The sequence below is a fragment of the Anas acuta genome, chromosome 1 (assembly GCF_963932015.1).
Source record: "Anas acuta chromosome 1, bAnaAcu1.1, whole genome shotgun sequence".
NCBI classification, from domain to species: domain Eukaryota; kingdom Metazoa; phylum Chordata; class Aves; order Anseriformes; family Anatidae; genus Anas; species Anas acuta.
In genome coordinates this window covers 104382757-104402988 of record NC_088979.1, presented here as the reverse complement: position 1 = coordinate 104402988, position 20232 = coordinate 104382757, and the positions used below count along the sequence as shown (strand labels likewise).

The window sequence follows — 20232 nt, the reverse complement described above, 5'->3', positions numbered from 1 at the left end:
GATAGTCCCTGTGATTCTGTTTTCTGATATTTACCTTCTCCATCAGGTTAGACAGTTTTCTAGACTGAGCATTGCTATAATAGCAGTAGCCCAAGGCAGTTGGTTCAACGTGAGACATCATGAAATCTGGAAGATATAAAGAGAAAACTGACTAAGGAATTTAAATCACAAAGTCTTGTTGGTAGTTGTAGCTGAACTTGTTCAAAATAATGTAGTCAGATGTCATATGTGAACAGTGTGTCTAGACAGAATATTCAAACAACAAGGCTGAATATTTACTTTATGCTTTGTGCTATGGACAAATGAATTCTCTGCTGTCATCTTGACTTGTGTTGTTGTGAAATCAAATCAGCGCCCAGTATTCCCAACATACCTAAACACAGAAGAATTTTCAAACACACATTCTTACTGAACTTTTCTGTTTCTATTTATTAGTTTATTAATAAGGAACAGGAGGTAATGTAAAAGAGAAATAAACCAGCATCATGGCATAAAGTTTCCAAATATTATCATACAAAAGAGATTTATACCTGCACAGAAATATTCTACTCTTCATGTTAAATATAAAATGTATTGATCGATTTGTCCAACCACAGAAACATACACTTAAAGCTCTGTGAATTCATTATACAGTCGTTTGTATAAGTATACAATATCTATAGGTCATTAATATTGATTAATACATAATATCAGTGCTCACATTTGCACATATAAATTCATAATCTATGTGTATTCATTTCATGGATGATAATCTATAAAATTGTTCTTCAGTGTTCTAAGGCTCTTGAAAAATCCTCTGTTAATGCAGTGATACAGAATAAAACCCACAGAAATTAGAAACTAAAAATTATGGAAGAGTAATGGGACATACAACCTAAGAAAAATGGCCTTCATCTATATACATTTCATTGTCCTGGAACTTCAGGTTTGGTGTTGTGTATGTGTATATATTCCTTCTATAGTAAGCAGGGCTCATGTGGCTTCATTCTATGATGTTTATATGTCCATAAACAACATAAATATGTTTGTTATTGTTATATGTTTATTATAAAAATAAACAACATATACACATAAATAACATAAATATGTATAACTATATGGAAAATTTTGAAGTAAAAATTTTTTTATTCCTTAAGTATAACAATAATAATATACTTCATTTTGATATATAAATGTAGTTAAAAATATAAAGGTAAAAAAAATATAGTGTTAATTACATCATTTAGCTAATTATTGCATAATCTTAAGAAAGTTTCAGCTATAAAATGATAATATAAATAATGTATTTCTGATACTTACAGAACTTAATTATTTGTTCACTGATATGTATGCAACTTCGGTGTAGTTTTTCATTCTGAAACATTATACCATGCCTCTTATTCTGTGGAAGTAAACACAGCATTTTCCAATAGTTAACAGGGATGGAAACAAGAAAAGAAAAATAAATAAATAAATAAATAAATAAATAAATAAATCGGTTTTCAGAATCATTACTTCTAAAGCTTGTTGCCTTAAGTCCTGGACCATCCAAAACTGTTTTGTGATCCTATATGTTCTCATAAACTCTCATACCAGCTCAACTGTGATACCAGACAACAGAAAATCTGCACTGAAAGTTTGTCTGTCCCACTCAAAAGAAAAACTTAATAGAATGAGAAAAATCAGAAATAAAACGTAAAGACACAGGAAGCTGAGTTTTTAAGTTTCATGACTTCCTTACAGAATTTATTTATCTTGCTTGCAGATTTAAAAATGTATGAATGAATGTCATGGCAACGCAGAGAAGACATAATGAACCATAAACCGTGCCATCCAATTTACTTAAGTATTTGAGCTCTCCAGAGATTCCAAGCAACCAAAATTTCCAAACAAAACAATCTGATTTGATTCTTTTTTTTTTTTGGGGGGGGGGGGCTTAAGTAAAATAATGTGACTTCATTATCAGTTGTATTCAGCAGAGTAAAATAAGGGACAGTACACCTTTCTACTTTAAAGCATCAAAATACGCTTATTAAATGAGACTTGTTTACAGTATTAATACTGCATTTAAGGCAGTAACAGTTCTGGATACAGAACTACATCTTTTATCCTTGTTGAAACAGGATGTTTTGGTCCTGTTTCTTAAAATGTAACCTGTGGGTGTGTGTAGAAAAAGAGGAACATGTATGACATTGTGCCTGTATTACATTAGCCATATATAAATTGTTTCATTTTTATATTCTCGGCTAGAAATCAATGCCACTTCCAAACCCTTGAATAATCCTTTACAAAACTGTTTCAGTGGTTTACTTTATTTTTAAAATTAGGTTTAATTTTGAATGTTTATACATGAGCTTTATCTTTAAGTTTATTTATTGTCCCACTTCCTTAAAATTGCAGGATGGTGCCTGTGTAGTTTTCCTAAGTTTCAGTAGTCAGGCTGTATGTTACAGACAAGTCACTCTTGTTTGATGGACCATAGGTATCAGAACACCACTTGAAATTACCCAAGAAAATTTTGCACAGTGGTAACCTTTGATAAGTAAAAGTCAGAAACCTGTTAACAGCAATATGTTTTAATATGTTTGCATTTCCTTTGGTATGATGCATAGACATGGAAAGCCTCCAGTTTCATTAAATAACACTTTCTCAGACTATTTTCCCATTTTGCGTTTGAGACTTCCAAACCCAGAGATATTTTTTCTATATTTAATAGCCAACAGTAGATAATTCTTCTGTTAATTTACTCAAATTGTCACTTGAATTTAAGAAGTAAACTTTAAGCACTCATCTTTTGATACAGTGCAACATATTGTATGACAAACCTCCTCCTTTTCACCGTTTTGAATCTGCTGCCTCTCAAGTTCATTTGTTGATGTACCCCCTCCCATTCTTGTTCTCTACAAGCAACAGTAAGAAATCAGTCCATGGAACTGCCACGGTGGTTCCATGGACTAGATTAATCAATGCTCTTACTTGTTACTACTGATTTTTTCCAAGAAAATGTTCTTCTGTTTTGTAATGCTGATGCAACACTATTAATGCTTTTAACAGCACAATGGCTAATGATGGAATGAAAATATATTGTATTTTTTCTCACTCAACCTCCACATTATTTAGTCCCCCTCAAATCAAGATTATATTGTACTAAAAAAAAGTGGGTTGGTTTGTGAATTTTTTCCCCCTTTATTCTGACCAGTAGCTCACTCTGTGTTAAAGTAAACCAGTATGTTATTGTGCACTGGTATTATAAGCATATATATGTGTGTGTGTATATATATATATATACACATATATATATGTACCAACATACATGTTTCTGTAGGGGATCTTTCCACAAAAGGCTTAACATGCTGTGTCTAAATTATTTTCTTTTTGTTTGGAACAACAGTGTGGTTTTGGAGCAAAACATGACTGTCTCCTTTTACTGCATGTTGATTCAGTTTTCAGAAAGGTTTTGTTTATCATTTTATGAGAGTTTATTCAAGTTGTGTGGTAATTATATCACTTTTTAAAATATAAAATTTTCACTGTTCATTTGCAATTATAATATATTCCTACACACCATCGCATATAGCTAATGACACGGTAAGCTTATGGTAAAAGTTTTCTTTTGTCTGTTTTGTTTCAAATGTTAATTCTCTCAGTTGTAGAACCTTCTACATTCATTGCTTTGATAAACATTAGTAGGTACATGTGTAAAAAATATCATGACTACAGAAAGATATTACTGGAATACAGTGTTATCAGTGAAAAATATCAAGATCTAATTGGAACACACTGAAATCTTTCGGTGATAAATCATGCGCTTTTTATTGTTACATTTTACTATCTTTTTAAATTAGTTTTGGAAGCATAAGTGGCTTACTCACATCAAGTACAAACTAGAAATGGCTGCACTGAAGGGAAGGACATATCAGTCCTAAGTTACAAAAGCAAAGTTGTCCATCCAAATGGTCATTTTGCCATACTCTGTTAAAAAAATATTTTGCCAATGGATGGTATCATGGGTCACTGATTTATTTCTCCTAGTGATCTTCACCATGGTAATGCATGAGCGTCTAACCTATTTATTGCTGAGACTATAGATCTGAAACGTTCCAATGCTGTCATGGAAATGTTTGTAGGAGGCAGTTTTTCATTAGTGACCACTTCAAAGTGGCTATGTTCATGCCAGCTGAACTTTGTATGACTTTTGGTTAGAATGGTTGTTTGTTAGGGAAAAGCATTTTATCTGCCCCTTTGGAAGTTGTTTAAGTGTGTTCTCCTGGTTTGTGGATCATCTGTATTTGCAAGCACACTGAAGATACATTGCAGGTTCAAGGACAGTTCATTCATTAACCTTTGTTTAGATATTTGGGAGTGAAATTCTTGTGGATTCTTCTAGAACTAATTTCAGATTTCTGCTGATATTTGGTATACAATAATCCTAAGGCTAAATATAGAAAGGAAAAAATGTTTACCCTATTGCAACATGAATCTGAAAAAAAAAAATAATAATAATTTTTGAGTTTCTTTTTTGTAACAAGTTTAATTTCTTATAGGTTTTCAGGGTAGGAATTCAGCTTCTCTGTATGTTCTGTTAATATAAAATACACAGGTCATACACCATGGTTTGCTTTTTGCAATTTTAAGGGGCATGTTTCATTTACTAACATCACTAGTATTTTATAGGCACTTTTTTCAGCTGATAGGCAAAAATTGAAGCAGAAAAATGCTACTGCCCCGTCTTTTAAAACCTTTTGTTTTCAGTAGTGTTTTGCAATGTTGACACTTGCACAATATATATATATAAATATACGTATGTCAGTGCTTAACACATAATACCTCCAATGTATTAGGTATTGCTGACTTTGTGTAAGTACAACATAAATCTATTGTAAAAAAGTGTTTATAAAGAGAATAAATAATAGTACTTTACCTCTCATAAAAGGCAAGAACAACACAAAGCAACAGTGGATGAAGATGTATGTTATTTCAACACATACTTCATTGCAACTTTATTAAATGCAGCAAAGCATTAAAAGGAAAATAGCATAAACTTTTTATCAGGAGTTTGAACAAAATCCTCAGAACACTTGAAACAGCAAATGGTAAAGTTTAAATCTAGTAAGTGAGAATATGACTAATGAATTAACTATTGTAAAATGAAAAGCTGGAAACCTTAAACAAGACTACACTAGTCAAGAATGTAAAATGCTGGGAGCAGGCTTAGACATTTTCAAGTTTAAATTATGAACCATAAATCTTTGGGTCTTTATGTCTGCATCATGTGCTGTAGAAACAGTAAGGCCTGTTCCCATTCTTGGTATGTAGTTGTGGAATGGGATTACTGGCATTTCTGATTAAAAAAAAAAAATGATAATAATAATAATCACAGCAGTTTATTAAGTACCTTTATTAAGTACCTGGGGGAGCACCCCACCATGGACCTTACCAGGCTTCCATGTCTGCCTTACTGTTACCACTTCTGGGTAAGCACCTTGCTTGTCTGTAGAGACTGGTGGAATGTGTCAGGAAAGAGTAGAAGCCAAAGCTCTGCTTTCTGCAACTTTAAGGGGTGTGTTTCAAATGCCAATATTATAAATACTTTGCTGGCACTTTATTTATTTATTTATTTATTTTTTGATAAGCTGTTAGACCAAGCTTTGCATGACAGAGAGCACAACTTTGTTTGCATGACAGAGAAAACAACACGAGTTGTCCTTATGTCCCAAGGAAGATGACAGTAGGGGAGGTAAGAGGGAGGTGGCCATGGCTCTATGGAGATGGTGGTGATGGGGCAAGAGGTCACTCCAGCTCATTCCAGTGCTGGTGAGGTCTGGCCACAAACTGGTGGTGGAGGCACAAGGGAGCCCCAACTTTGGAAAAGGCAGATCTTTGAGACAAATCCCATGACATGGAGCATGGCTGCTGCTTGGCACGGCTGCAGGCCACCCCATGGTGCCTGGCTCGGGAGCTAAAGGCTGCTTACCAGAGGCCTGCCAAGAAGTAAGCAGGTGTAGCCTATGTGTAACCTAAGTGCTCTGACTCTGCCCTGGGGTAGGAGTGGAGAACTAGACTTAATGGTTAGGATCCATTAAAGGATTTCAAATCAAGCGAATGTGTGAGACCAATTTACTATCTATCAATCCTTTATACCAAGATGAGTTTCTGCATTTTGTTTTCTTGCATCTGAAAAGGAAAGCTCTGAGGGTAAAAATTTAGAATTCAGAAATATGCCAGTTTTAATAGTTGCAATAATAGTACTTTTTCTTGAAGGATCTGAAATAAGTTAATGCATTCAACTTGTCAGACCATAATTGTGGATTTCAATTATGTAATAAATGCCCCTTTTATTTAGTTCATGCAGTGTTTTTCCTTGACTTTTAAAACAAACAGCTACACACAGCAAAAATTTGTAGGAAATGCAGTTTGGTTATGAAAACTTCAAAAACAAATGACCTATTATGGGAGCAAATTCCCTTATGCTGAGAAATAAAAACCTCAACAAAATTTTTATTTACAGAAGAAATATCAGCTTTTTGCAAAATGTTTAACAACTTCTTAGAAAAGCCAGCTTTGATTGTACTTAATATTTTGGGTTTTATTGAAAAAGGTAGAATATTTCATTAGAAGTTTTCTGCCTCTTGCCTTTTGGTTTGTAGTAATTTTTCACTAATGAGAGACAATGTTTTCCGTGCAACTTTGCTAATGAGACTTTCCTGGAATTCTTGTATGTGAAGACATATAGTGGCTGAAGCTAAGTCCTTCAGAAACTTATAAAGTGTTATTTAAATCAATATTATCTGCAGAGCAAATGAAAATAAGTGTGTGTGTTGTTTTAAACCTGGCAATGTTGCAATATTTGATTACAGCATGTGGTAAAATTGAGATTAAGTAAAACTACTTGAATATCTGATGTCAACACTAAAACAGAAATTTGGGTTCATGAATTAAAGATACTGCTCAGAAGCCACCAAGGTTTCTGCAACACTGTAGACCAGCTTGCATTAAAATGGAAAAGAAGAATAGCTGGGATTACATTCCTTGTTCTCTCAATCTGGACCAGTTTAATTTTCTAATACTCTTATTCTGAGTGCAAGAGGATCTTTTCCTAATTTTTAAAGAATAGTATCACCTTTTCTTTTTCTCTCACCAAAAATCATTGGGCTTAATTGCAGGATAGGCAATTGAAACAAAGAGTAGATTGGTTATTTTTATTTTCCTCTATGGCGCTGTAGTTGTAGATGCACTAAATGAGTCAAAAACTGTGAATAAACCACAGTCTTTTAACGAAGTGAGATTTAATTCACTATCTGTTTAAAGATGTCTTGTTACTCATCTGGATGGTGCTGTAGTTCTTAAAAAGGAAGATTAATCAGATTGTTTCCTGTGTTGAATATGTTCTTAACTGGTTGCTATGACAATCTTCTTCCATTTTTTTCCTCTCTTATATCTCTTATATCTGCTTATATCTCTTTGTTTCTTAGTTATTTGCCAAGGTAAGAAGTTTGTCTTTTAATTCTTCTTCTTCTTCTTTTCTGTTTCAAGGGTTTTGTATTTTGAAAAAAAAAAATGCTGCAGACGTAGCCTCAGATTTCTGGTGAGTCAGTTCTTACTCTTCCTTTTAAGATTTGCAAATGAAATATCTTGGATTTTAATCTTTACAAAAGACACAAGTGATAATTTTTCACTAAAGAAAAACTAGATGTTCTTGTTGTCATGAACCCAATCTCTAATGACGATGAAGATTATTTCTTTAATAGCTCACCATGGATAATACCATAAATACAGAGCCCATACTAGCTATGCTAGGTAGTTTAAGCAACTGTTTTACACTGCTGCCAAAAATCTCAGAAAATCTCAGAAAAATATGCAGAAAATCTCACAGAAATAAATATTTTTTAAAATGTTTAATGAAAAGAACCAAGGATCTAGAATGAAGGTTGGTTTTACTCTTTATTAAGCCAGATTTACATGTTTGTTGTTTGAAAATGTTGAGCACACTACACTAAAAGTTGAAGTTTGTTTTCTCTGAAAGGTCCTGGAACGTTTATCAATTTGTAGTTCCATGGATGTCAGATCCCCAAAACCTCTGCATAAATTTTAAGATCTTTGTCTACCATCACATGTGAAAGCAGAGAAGTTATACACCACAATTACTAGTAAGTTATTTTATTTTTGAATCATGGTAAAATGTTGAATGCATGTCATACGGACGTGACATTCATTTAATTTACTCAGTCCACAACCTCTTCAATCTGCACTTTGATTTGTTTCAGATGCTCTGGTGAGAAACACTAGGAAGAGATATGAATTACAGAATTTTATATATATATATATATATATATATATATATATATATATATATATTATATTTTTTTTTCCTCCTCACCTTATATTATGCCAGCTCTGGCCTCCAGCTGTTATTCATAAATTTCTTCCTGAGATATATTTCAAAAAAAGATCTTTATTTGTTACAATATGGAGGAAACAATGATATAGTTGCTTTTAAAGCAGCATATGTTTAATATCTCTAGCTCAATTCTTTCTTCCAAGGAACCTTTTAATAAAAGCTCTGTTTGTGTGAGAGAAAAATTAAGATATGTTTGATAGATATTAGGGAGATGATGCAAATCAATACAAAGCCAGAAAGAAATGTTTCTGCATCTTACTACAGCACTACTTGTTAATCTATAGTGTGATTATATTATACTCTGCATATACTGTACTATTAGTATATCTGTTGTGAATTTGGAGTGTGAGCAATGCTGCAGGTCTTTCTCAGACCTGTTTGTGAAAATTGTGTTGCAAATATTTCATTTTGTGTTCAAATTGTTCTTCACACTGAGTTTTTCAGACTGGACTTTTGATGTTAGACATTTGGTAAATCCAAAGGAAAATTTGATTTCTTCCTCTCATCTGGGACAATAATAAGCTATGGTTGTTTTCAACATTTTTTGGAACACCTTTTGAATTACAAATCCTTCGAGTACCAAAATATGTGTTACCCATTCTCCTACCTGCAGGGCCTTTCTGGCTGGTGCAATTTGCTCTTCTGTTAAATGGCTACTCAATAACCTTCCAAGGCTGCATGAGACCTGTGACATAGTCACTGAAAGGCACTGTAGGTAACATCAATGAACCAGTGAGCTGTACTTATTTCTGTGAACACTGGCCATTTTGCTATGCTGGAGACCATGTCACAGATCTCTTGACAAGTCCAGACACAGGAACAGTAGATTTATTTTATTTTATTTATTGACATTGTGCTATACAGATAAGCAAAACACACTATATTTTATGAATGCAGACACTTTCTTCCAGTTTCTTGACTGTATCACATGCTGCCTTATTCTTCTCTTCTTCAAAGAACAGCTAATTTTTCTCACAGCTGTACAGAAAGGTTCAGATTTTAGAGAATTGTTTTATTTTCCTCTGCTGTAGTTAAATTACTTAGATTCTGAAAGGTGTCAATTTATTCCTCCTACTTAAGAGTCCTCTGCAGTAGTTCTTTGTTTCTTGTGTGAACGTTATGCCAGATTTACTGTAGACATCGTAATAAAGAGTAGGCAGCTGGAACTATGCTTTTCTAATGTCAAACAATCTCTGTCAGCATGCTTGTTTTTCCTGTATAGATTATTTTTGTTTGTGTTTGTTTTTCTGCTTATATAGTAAAGCCACAAGGGATGTAACACTAGCCAACCTGCAATGTCTAAGCCCTTATGTAGTTGAATTTCTCAGTGTGCCTGTGGAAAACCAAAACATGCAAATCCCATATTGGATGGCTAACAAAAATCAGGTTCATTTCCACAGTGCAGCTTTGAACAATTCTAAGTATTCCTGTCATGTTGCATTTTACATAACATTGCCATTATACATGGAATATATTTAGACATCTCAGAGGTGAACATAATGGGTGTAGTGACGAGGAATTAGAAATTGTTGGGAATTCTTGCTGACCTTAGCAAGCTCAGAAATACAAAGAATCAATCTGTCTATCATGCAGATCTTGGTAAAAAAATAAAGAATAAAATGCATTTTTGGTACTAAAATAATGCATTTTTGTCAAAGTAGCAATCGTCTTCTCCAGGATGACCTGATATGTATTATTGTATTACTGATAACATGTATTATTTACATGTTTCTACTTAAATGAACTGTATTGCTTGCATGCTTGCTTTCTCATTTTGCTCCTAAATGGCTTTTTAAAATGTTTTTTCTTAATCAGACATTTTCCCAGTCTTCACCTCTCTCCTGGTGAGTTGGTGAGTTTATGACTTTGCTCAGACTTAGATTTCTTGTGAGATCCGAGGACAAGTGGTATGAAGAGGCGGGACGCCTGCTTTTCTAAAATTTGCTTTGCTAAATTTGGAGTTTTCATGGCCTGTGAATCACAGCTCTTTAAATAGATGGAAATTATGCTTGCAGAAGGGGTGGCAGCTCCTCCTACTGCTATGGTTGCAGGCAAATGGGAGCACAGAGCTGGGAACTAACTTCCCACAGAGCCAAGTCAACAGCCAGAAGGCAATAGGAGCTTGTTCTTCCAGGGGAAAAGGAATCCTTACTCCCTTCAGAAGGCAGTGTATGTAGCTGAGTGCTGTGTTCAACAGGAACTGAGAAAGAGAAGGAATCACTTTTTACAGATGAGAGCCTGCTATTCAGCAGGGTGGTGTTAAATGACTTCCAAGAAAGGGAGAGGCCCTTCCAAAGCACCAATATGACTATGACTACCTCAGCATCTCCAAAATGAGTAGTGACACTGTGATGCCAAAAACAAACAAACAAACAAAGAATCCAAACCCTGAAAAGGTGTTGCACTCATTACTAAGCTTACACACATAATGACTTCCCAGACACATTTTGTACTCTATACCCCATTTCACATGTTCTTTTTTTGCCTGAAAAAATGACAAGTTAATAATAAGCTAAACAACTAAAAGATTAAGAGATTTACAGTTCTAAAGTAAATTTTATTTATTTATTTATTTTTGTACACATAGAAACCTCCTCAAAGCATTTAAGACTGTTTCAAAGATGTCAAGTTTGCATGTGCATGTTCAAGTAATTATGCGCTATCCTCCTTCTCTTGCTATGGCTATGCAGGAACGTTTCAACAGCTGAAAAGCATTTGGAAGTCACATCCAGAAACATCTGGACACCTGTGTTACCACCTGTCTCCACTCTGACTTAGGTAGAAAGTCCCTCCGAGTAGTTGTTTCTCAACAGAGCAAGATCAGGTCAGTAAGTCTCTTCACAGTATCAAAAGCTGTGAGCACTAAAAGCTAAACTGTGAGGTGAAGACTCTTCACAGGATGGATATTTTATATTTTTATATAATGTGGTACATATAACTGAAAGGAACCTCAAATGATAACATTGTGAATTATGACAAGATGCTGGTTCTTCTAGCTACTGACAGGCATTTCACTGTGATGACCAGGTGGCTGAAAAGCACTATGTCTGTGTCAATGTTTCCTGTTGCTGCAGGAGTTCTGTCCAGTGACTTTCACATCACAGGTGAGTAAAATTCATGTAGTAGTATATCATTTTGGAATTAAGCAGGAAGGCAAACTCAGTTTTAAGCTGGCAAAGAAAAAAATCTTTACAGCCCTGAGTGTGTGTGTGTGTGTGTATATATATATATATATATTATTTTTTTTGGGGGGGGGGCGGGGGAGTTGTAGGTCAGTATTCTTTGCAAATAATGGCCGAGTTGCCTCTAATAGAACCTTCCATAGCAAATTTTATGTATTTTGTCAACTTTTCTATGTTGTATGTAATTTTTCATCATTTTCAGTTAAGAGAAGTCATAAACACCCATGGCAATCTATTTGATTTTATTTTTTTTCAAATGCCCACTTGCAAAGGATAACATTTATTTTAATCTTGTTTGCTGACTTTCAAATCAATGCCCTGGTAGTGTCTGAAGATTACTTGCAAAGCATTATATAGTATTAGATGTGGATTGTGTATGTGCTTTTGGCAGTTACTTTTGTGGATACATATAAAAGCATGAATAGCTTTTCTTCAGCCTTTTACTGAAAACTTTTTTCTTGCTCTTTACTGTAGGTAAGAAAGATTGACCTAAATAATTCTTTCATAGGAGACTGTAGAATGTAGGACATGAAGAGCCCATCGCAGCATTTCTTGGATATTCTGAATTGACTTGAACATGTCATTTATTCCCCAAATGGCAAAATAGTTGGAGATGCTGTCAGCCCGAATAATTAAAATGAAAATCAACTCTAATTACATGATCAAATGCGTTGCCAAAAGTATCATAATAGAAAATATTTTTGCTCTGAGTGATGTTTTACTGTAAAATACTTTCACTTGTAATATTGCAGTGATGTGTCACCTAGATTCCACCTTAAAGCTTTCATCTTTCTCTATGTAGGTTATACAGCGAACAGCATTTCGATTAGAAGTCTCATTGTGCATATTAATCTGAGGGGGATTTTTTCACTGTTCATATGCAGGTTTTGAGACAATGATTTTAAAAGGCTGATGGGATTTTTGGTATGTCCTCTATGAATAGTTACTATAATTGCTATGAATTTGGCCAGGTGTAGCTAAATAATGTTTCAGGCAAAGAAGTAAGAGGAAAGCTTTTTACACAATAATTTCCTGGGTAAGGTTTAACAAAATGAAAACTCATCAGAAACCCTGCAGGGATTCCATCAGCAAGCATTTATTTGCAGTTGCTGGTACACCTGCTTACACAGTAATAATACACCAGTGAGTTAAGTCACTATGCCAATTCAAATTAACTTTATTTTGAATCAAATGCTAGATTTTAAAACATATGATGGGCAAAAAACTATAATGCTACTAGATGCAAGCAGGAAACTGATGGGACTGAAAAAAAAAAAAAAAAAAAAAAACACAACACACACACACATTTATTCTGGCCTTTTCTATCGCTGTTCTTCTGTATATTGATACATCCCATAAGAGTACCTAGTCTATTTACAGTGTGTATCTGAAACATATGCTTTTCCCCTCTGCTATAACTGGATTTTCTTTAGCGGGAGCCTTGCCATCTGCAGTATTATCTTTTTTTTTTTTTATCTTTTTTTTTTTTTTTTTTTTTTTCCTGAAGATGATCCTGTATTTCAGTCTGGGGAGAAATTTCTTGAAGTGGACTTTTTTCTGTTTGCTCATGACCAGTGGGATTCTGGCTTTCATAAAATCAGTTTGGTCCTGTATGTGCTTGGTTTTGGCGATGGAATCACTAATCTTAGAAAGGAATCTAACACTGTGCAATGAGTTTCTCAGTCTCTGGACTGACTTCCAGTGTTTGAATCTTAACATTTTTTTTTTTTTTCCATAAATAATTTTCAGACAAAAATCTTACTTTGTGTGCTGGGATTATCAAGGTATCATGGGAGAATCAGGTGCTCAAATCCCACTGAAATATAAACTCCATTATAGTCCCTTGGAAATTTCAATCCTAGGCTACTGCACTCAATGATCAAAATGATTAAGTGTGGGATTTTGAACCTAAACAGAATAGTAAGAATACAAATGTTGAGCTACATAACAACATTTGAACAATAGAGATCCGAATGTTATCCTGTCTTTTATATTACAAATTTATTCAAGCATTCTCTTCCCTTAAGCGTTTTTCCTTTGTTTCCAGAAACTAAGCACAGATTTACCTTGGATTCTGCTAGCACAGCTATTTTAGTCAAGAGTGTGAATGCAAAGCCATGGTGACAGAAGAGCAAGCAAGACACTTGTTCTGGCACTGAAGCCCCTGGCATCTTGTGCAAACACATAGAGAGGGTAACAAATGTTCATGAAGCAGAAAGCTCACACATAGATCGGTAGGCCTTACAGAAACACTTTATGAAGATAAATGATTGCTGGTGTATTAGCAGGAACCCCTTCTATGGATGCACAAGTAAAATCGTAAAATACCATAGTTTCCAGAATCACTCCTTGTTCTGGAGCCCAGTTATCCACTCTACAGGTAGTAGAGTGGACTACGGGACTTATTGAAGAAAATCCTCCTGGAAAGCATTTCCAGTCACAAAGGATGAGAAATTTGATGAGGAATATGTATCATGGGTATATGAAGTGAAAATCATGCTTAACCATGCTTAACCAACGTGACAACCTTATAAAATGAGGTTACCATTTTGTTGGATGAAGGGAGAGCAACTGATGTTGTTTATGTTTAGTAAGCCTTATGACACAGTCTCATGTAACATTGTCGTGAACAAGCTGAAAAAGTATGGGTTACATAAGTGGATAGTAAGTGGATTGAGAACCATATGAATGGCCAGGTTCAGAGGGCTGTGACCAGCATCAAACAGTACAGTTTGAGGAAAGTCACTAGTCTGGAAAGTAACACTGGAATGGGTTAGTCAGAGAGGTCATGGAGTCTCCATCTTTGGAGACATTCAAAACCAAGCAGGACGTGGTCCTAGACAGTCCGATCTGTCTGAACTTGCTTGGGCAGAAGAGTGAAATAGGTGATCTTAAGATGTCCCTTCCAATGTAAAAAATTACTTGATTCAGTTGTATGCTCTCTCCATCTATGTACAAAAGTGTGTGCATTAGGACACTAACACAAAACTGCCATTCTATCCACTCCGGAATATTTTTGCCATGAATGGTAGCACTAGTGCAGGGTTAGGCAAAGGATGGGTTCCAAGACAACATAAGCATTGGATACAGAGTGCCATCAGCTCTATTTGAATTCAGGAGATTTGCGGAGATGTTCATCTTCCATTCTCCTTTGTGATACTTCTCAAACTTGTCACTATTAATTTTTACTATTTAATGGTAAAGCTTTCAGATGCCTAAGATGTTGGTTCCATTCTGTATTGCTCATTCAGTCCTACTAGGCAAAACGATGTTGGCCTCAATGGACATCAGATGAATGTCGGGTTCCACTTTTAAACTATATTCAAAATTTACCAACATATATATGATTTGCCTGTAGCTAAATAACTAAAAGGGCCTGAGAGTATGTACAGGCAGACTTCAGTGTGCCACAGGGTTGTCTGGGGTTGTCTGTTTCATCAAGAAACGAAGTGAACCACAGGACAAATTGTATCTTGAACCAGTTTCATTTTATGCTGCTCTAGGAGAGTTCTTGATTCTAAGAGAAAGTCAGCATCATTGCTTTGTGATGAGTATGTGTGGGGAAAAAAAATCTTGCACAACTGAAGCTGTAACTTCCCCTCATTTGGCAGAGTACTTTAACACTTTCTGCTGTACACCAAGCTACTGAATACCAAGCAAGTGACCCACTGTACTTTCACTCACAGTCAGCAAGCTAGATCTTACATTAAGTCTGGCAAACAAAGTGGATTATTTTTAAGAAGCTGGAAATCCTGTAGCCAGGTCAAATACTTCAAAAGAATCTGTATATTTGTCTTTCATCTAGCTATTTCCCCAGCTGCATTATTCAAGCAACAGGAATCTTTCTAGCTCAGAAGGTACACGATCATAAACATTTTGACGGTAAGAAACTAGCATAATTCAAAAATGCCTTTGACTGTACTGGTGATCCCCAAATTAATTTTTCCAGGCTACTTTCTTACTCATGGAAGCAATGCATGTACCATAGAATACGTATCCATAAGAGGTGTGCTTTTGAGGGATTTTCTGATTGTGGCTCTTTCATACCTGTTCAGTAAAGCCACTGTATTATTATTTGTTTCCTCATTCTTGCATGTTATTGTACATATTTTCAGTATTCGCTACTAATATTTTGTCATAACTGATAAACAGCAATTCTCATTTGAGTAATATATATATATATATATACTCTAGGCATTATGAGAGATTAGTTTAAGAAAGTTGTAAATTAACAAACATTCATTGTATTTGAGAATGTGAGCTATAGAAATTTATCTGTAATTGTATGCTGCCTTTCAACTGATGAATACCCCTAAGGAAAAATATGGTGAGATTGGCAGATGGAGCTGAACTTCTGAGAGATTGCCCCGAGCTGTTATAAAGTTGTTAGCTTGGTAAAAAGGAATATATATATATATATATATAATTTCCATGTTTGTTCGTCAAACATCAGTGAGTGGAGCAGTCCATCTCAGTATTGTTTCCAAAGAGTATCAGTGACAGGAAAATTATCACAGCTGAAAAGGCAAAGAGAGAATGGGAAAAGTTTGAGTGACTACCTCCCAAGAAAGAAACAGGGAAAACAGACAAATCTATATGGAAATCTTGGATCTCTACTGACTAGTGGAAAAGATAGATGATCAGCTCACCTGATTCTGTTTTAGCTATACAAACCTTTTAATAAGTAACATGGAAATTCACAGGTGTGCTTAGCTTAAGGTAGGTTACAGCTCCAGTAGCTCCATTTACTATCAAACAACTGTGAAGTAAAATAATTGGCTAGAACCAAGGTTTGCAATAAACAAACGGATGGAATTTTTGTTGAGTATCTTCATCAAAATATGATCTACCTGTGTTTGTGGTGTTGGTAGTGGTGGTTGGTTGGTTTTGTGTATGAATCTTTTCTTCTGGGCCATACATGGAGTACTGTGTCCAGTTCTGGACTCCCCAGTACTAGAGAGATGTGGAGCTACTGCAGTGAGTCTGCAGAGGACTGGAGCATCTTTTACGATGGAAGTCTGAGAGAGCTGGACCTGCTTAGCCTGGAGGAGGGAAGGCTGAGAGGGGATCTTATCAATGTATATAAATATATTTTGGGTATCAAGATGATGGGACCAGAAGATTTTCAGTGGTGCCCAGTGACAGGATGAGAAGCAATGGCTACAAGCTGAAACACAGGAAGTTCTATCTGAATATGAGGAGAAACTTATTTGTAGTGAGGGTGGTAAAACACTGAAACAGGTTGCCCAGTGAGATTGTAGACTTTCTTTCTCTGGAGATACTCAAAACCCATCTGGATATGATCTTATTCAACCTGCTCTAGGTGGCCCTGCTTGAGCAGCAGGATTGGATTAGATGATCTCCAGAGGTCTCTTTCAACCTCAATCATCCTGTGATTCTGTGAACCCCTATTGATTGTCCCAGGAATGCCAATTCGTCAGTTCAAAAAAAAAAAAAAAAAACAAAAATAGTTTCATGAAGGATCAGAGCAGTAGGGTTATAAGCAGAAAGGCTTTTCTTCTCAAGGAGCCGTAAAGCTGCAACCAGTATAAACTCAGATGTCTCATCACTTCAGGAAGATTGGAAGGGAACGTAATTTGATCAAAAATCAGCCCCATAATTAGGTATATTAGAGGTGTTGTGTTATATTAAGCAGCCAGATATAAATTAACTTGAATCCAGAAGACTTATTTTCCTGTTACAAAGTCAGATCCTGGTAATAAGAACTCAGGACTCATAGAATGTTGAGTTGGAAGAGACCTTAAAGACCATCTTGTTCCAACCCAACCCCCCTGCCATAGGCACAGGCACCTCCCATCTGACCAGGTTGCTCAAGGCCCCATCCAACCTGGCCTTGAACAATTCCAGGAATGAAGCATCCACAGCTTCTCTGAGCAACCTGTGCCAGTACCTCACCACCCTCATAGCAAAGAATTTCTTTCCAATATCTAATCTAAATCTATGCTTTATTTAGATCTAGTTAGATTAGCCATTCTCCCTTGTCTTATCATTGCGCTCCCTGAAAGAGATTCTCCCCAGCTTTCCTGCAGGCTCCCTTTAGGTACTGGTAGGTCTCTACAAGGTCTCCCCAGAGCCTTCTCTTCTGCAGGCTGAGCAACCCCAATTCTCCCAGCCTGTCTTCATAGGAGAGGTGCTCCAGCCCTTTGATCATCCTCGTGGACCTTCTCTGGACTTGCTCTAATAGGTTCATATTTCTAGACTTGAACTAAAAAGCCCTGTATATTTGAAATATCAGGTGTTTTCCTTATAGTTTCTCTGTTTAATGTTCTATAAATAAATAAATAAATAGCTAGACAGCAAATTACTTGCTGAGAAGTCAAGGTGTGCATCCTAACGTGATGATAAAAATATTTTGTAAAAGTTATGATCACGTAATTTTACTGTATGCATTCAGTTGATAAATTCCCTTTGCATATGCTACCCTAAAGGATTTAATAAGAATATAGTTCCTGATACATATTACCCTTATGAAAAGTGGTCTTCTTTCCTCCACAAAAGATTATTTAGCTTGCCTTAATTCAAAAACTATTGCTTAGTTTTTGTTGTTGTTGTTGTTTTCCTTCATGGAAAGAATTATAAGTTTACACTGATGAAATTCCTTTGTACAGATGTGTAAGTGCAACAGTGAAAGTAGGAAAAAATCAGCAGGGTGATAGAAAACAGCCATCGTTCAGACTTTTTCTGCTTTTTTCTGAAATGTTGCAGGTCTATTCAAAGCAGGAATATTGAAAACATATTTTTAGAGTGACTAAATTTAACAACACAATCCAGAGAAAAACAACCCCTAGGTGATCTGCTTTTTATAAAATACATAAATAGTTTTTGAGAATTACTTGTAGAAACAATATATCTTATTCTTCCGTTTCCTTTATGTAATAACATTGAGGTCCTGAGGGATGACAAGAAAAAATAGTTTCATTTACTAGGGCTTGAAATTTAGTAGTTTTAAATCTATAATTTTGTGACAGAATGGCACACCATTATTTCCTATTTGCAATTTATGTCCAAGACAACAGGAAAAAGTCTAGCAGCATTGTTGATACTATAGATCTTTCTTCTCATTTTTTTTCTTTTCTTGTTGTTTTTTTTTTGTTTTTTGTTTTGTTTTCTTTTGTTTTTCCTGGGGGAGGGGGGAGGAGGAGGGGTGCCAATTCTATAAATAATTGATACTGCAATGTTTATGTATTGAAATATATAGTAATGTTTTCCTAGGGAAGTGACCAATTTTCCAAACTGGAATAAAAATCTCTGGACCAATATTTTGATAGTGGCTGCAGGTACGCATTTCATCACTCCATACAAGCACTACAAAACAACTTTATAAATATCTTAAAAGACATCAACTTTCTGTAGGAAACCCTGTGATTTAATTTTTTCAAAAATGTAAGCCTAGATTTTGTAATAATTTATGTATGTACAGTAGGTGTATGTAGAAATGCTATCGATATATAAGTGCAATGTTTAGATATTTAATGTATTATTATAATTAATTTTCCTTCATAAGTAGACTAGTTAACCTTGTAGAAAGGGAAATGTGGTAAAAAACTATTTATTCATTGCACTATGCTTGATGGAAGTTACATTGTCCTTACCAGGTAAGCCGTGGCTACAAAGACAAGCGGTACCATGCTTGGGAACTTTGGACAGGGAGTGTGAGAAGGTGCTGTGGCTTGTAAGGACAGATGGAACCTCCTCAGCCACCCCTGTTGATGGAGAAACTTTGGCCTGTTTCTTCCTGGCAGGGCTGCCTGTTCTGTCTGCATCCCCTGCTCCTGGACTCACATGCTCACCTCCAAGGGTTCTGCCCCTTGCTTGTGCTGCAGGGTGAGTGATCTGCTGCTCAGGCTGCATTTTAACTGCTGTAGACCAGACAGTCAAAAAACAATGAAAACAGGGGAGTGAGATCTTTGTAAAGTGAAAATAAAAATTTTAATGAACTGTTCTGCACAACTTAACTTGTAATTATTGAATCTAGTATTTGGGAATCCTACTGTGCTGCACAATACTCAAGCACTGAAAAATAAGCAGGCATTGCTTTAATGAATTATAATATGCAGTTCATATTGCATTACTTCTCCTTTTCCTTACTTTTTTATGTAAAATATCTAGTTACTATTTTTTTTTTTAGTGTTTCAGCAAGCATTCAACATTTCCCTGTAAACAGGATATTACCTTGTTTATAGATGTAATGCTGTTAGATTTTAGTGAAATATTAGCTATGAGTAAGGGGTGGAGGGAATGTCATTTGATATATATATATATACCAGGAATCGGTTTTTATGGTTTTATATATAGAGAATCCAAGGGAACCTCAGCATAACCTCCACAAAGAAAACTCTTATTGTTATGTTTCATCATTGAGAAATGTTTATGTGTCCCATAAGATTTCACTCAGATGTTTAAATAATTTGTATAACCTTTTGGTCATGTAATTTATTTGATTTATCTGAAATGATTGTAGACAAGAAATTTCATCAGCTCTGCTTTGTTTGAGAGTTCTCTCATAAAGTAATGGAAAGAACGTAGTTCTTAAGTTATATTAGACTTAAAATAATTGTAAGCAGCTACCACAAATGCTATATAAATTGTGGGTTTTCTCCTAATTTCATCAATACTGTACGCTTACCTTAGAAGCCTGGTAAAATTTGATTA

General features: G+C 35.2%; 1 long non-coding RNA gene across 9 annotated transcripts in view; it reads left to right on the top strand.

The window, feature by feature from the left end:
* The window catches only part of LOC137850211 (uncharacterized), a 43950-nt gene extending 23721 nt beyond the window's left edge, over positions 1-20229 (top strand). For 6 of the 9 annotated variants that reach the window (XR_011092366.1, XR_011092368.1, XR_011092362.1 and 3 more), the window contains 6 exons: positions 8003-8126; positions 11068-11201; positions 11374-11481; positions 15365-15441; positions 18793-18857; positions 19176-20229. This is a non-coding gene — a long non-coding RNA (uncharacterized lncRNA). The remainder of the gene's footprint in view (positions 1-8002; positions 8127-11067; positions 11202-11373; positions 11482-15364; positions 15442-18792; positions 18858-19175) is intronic. The other 3 variants (XR_011092364.1, XR_011092369.1, XR_011092370.1) reach the window with 3 other exon arrangements.
* The last annotated feature ends 3 nt before the right edge of the window (positions 20230-20232 follow it).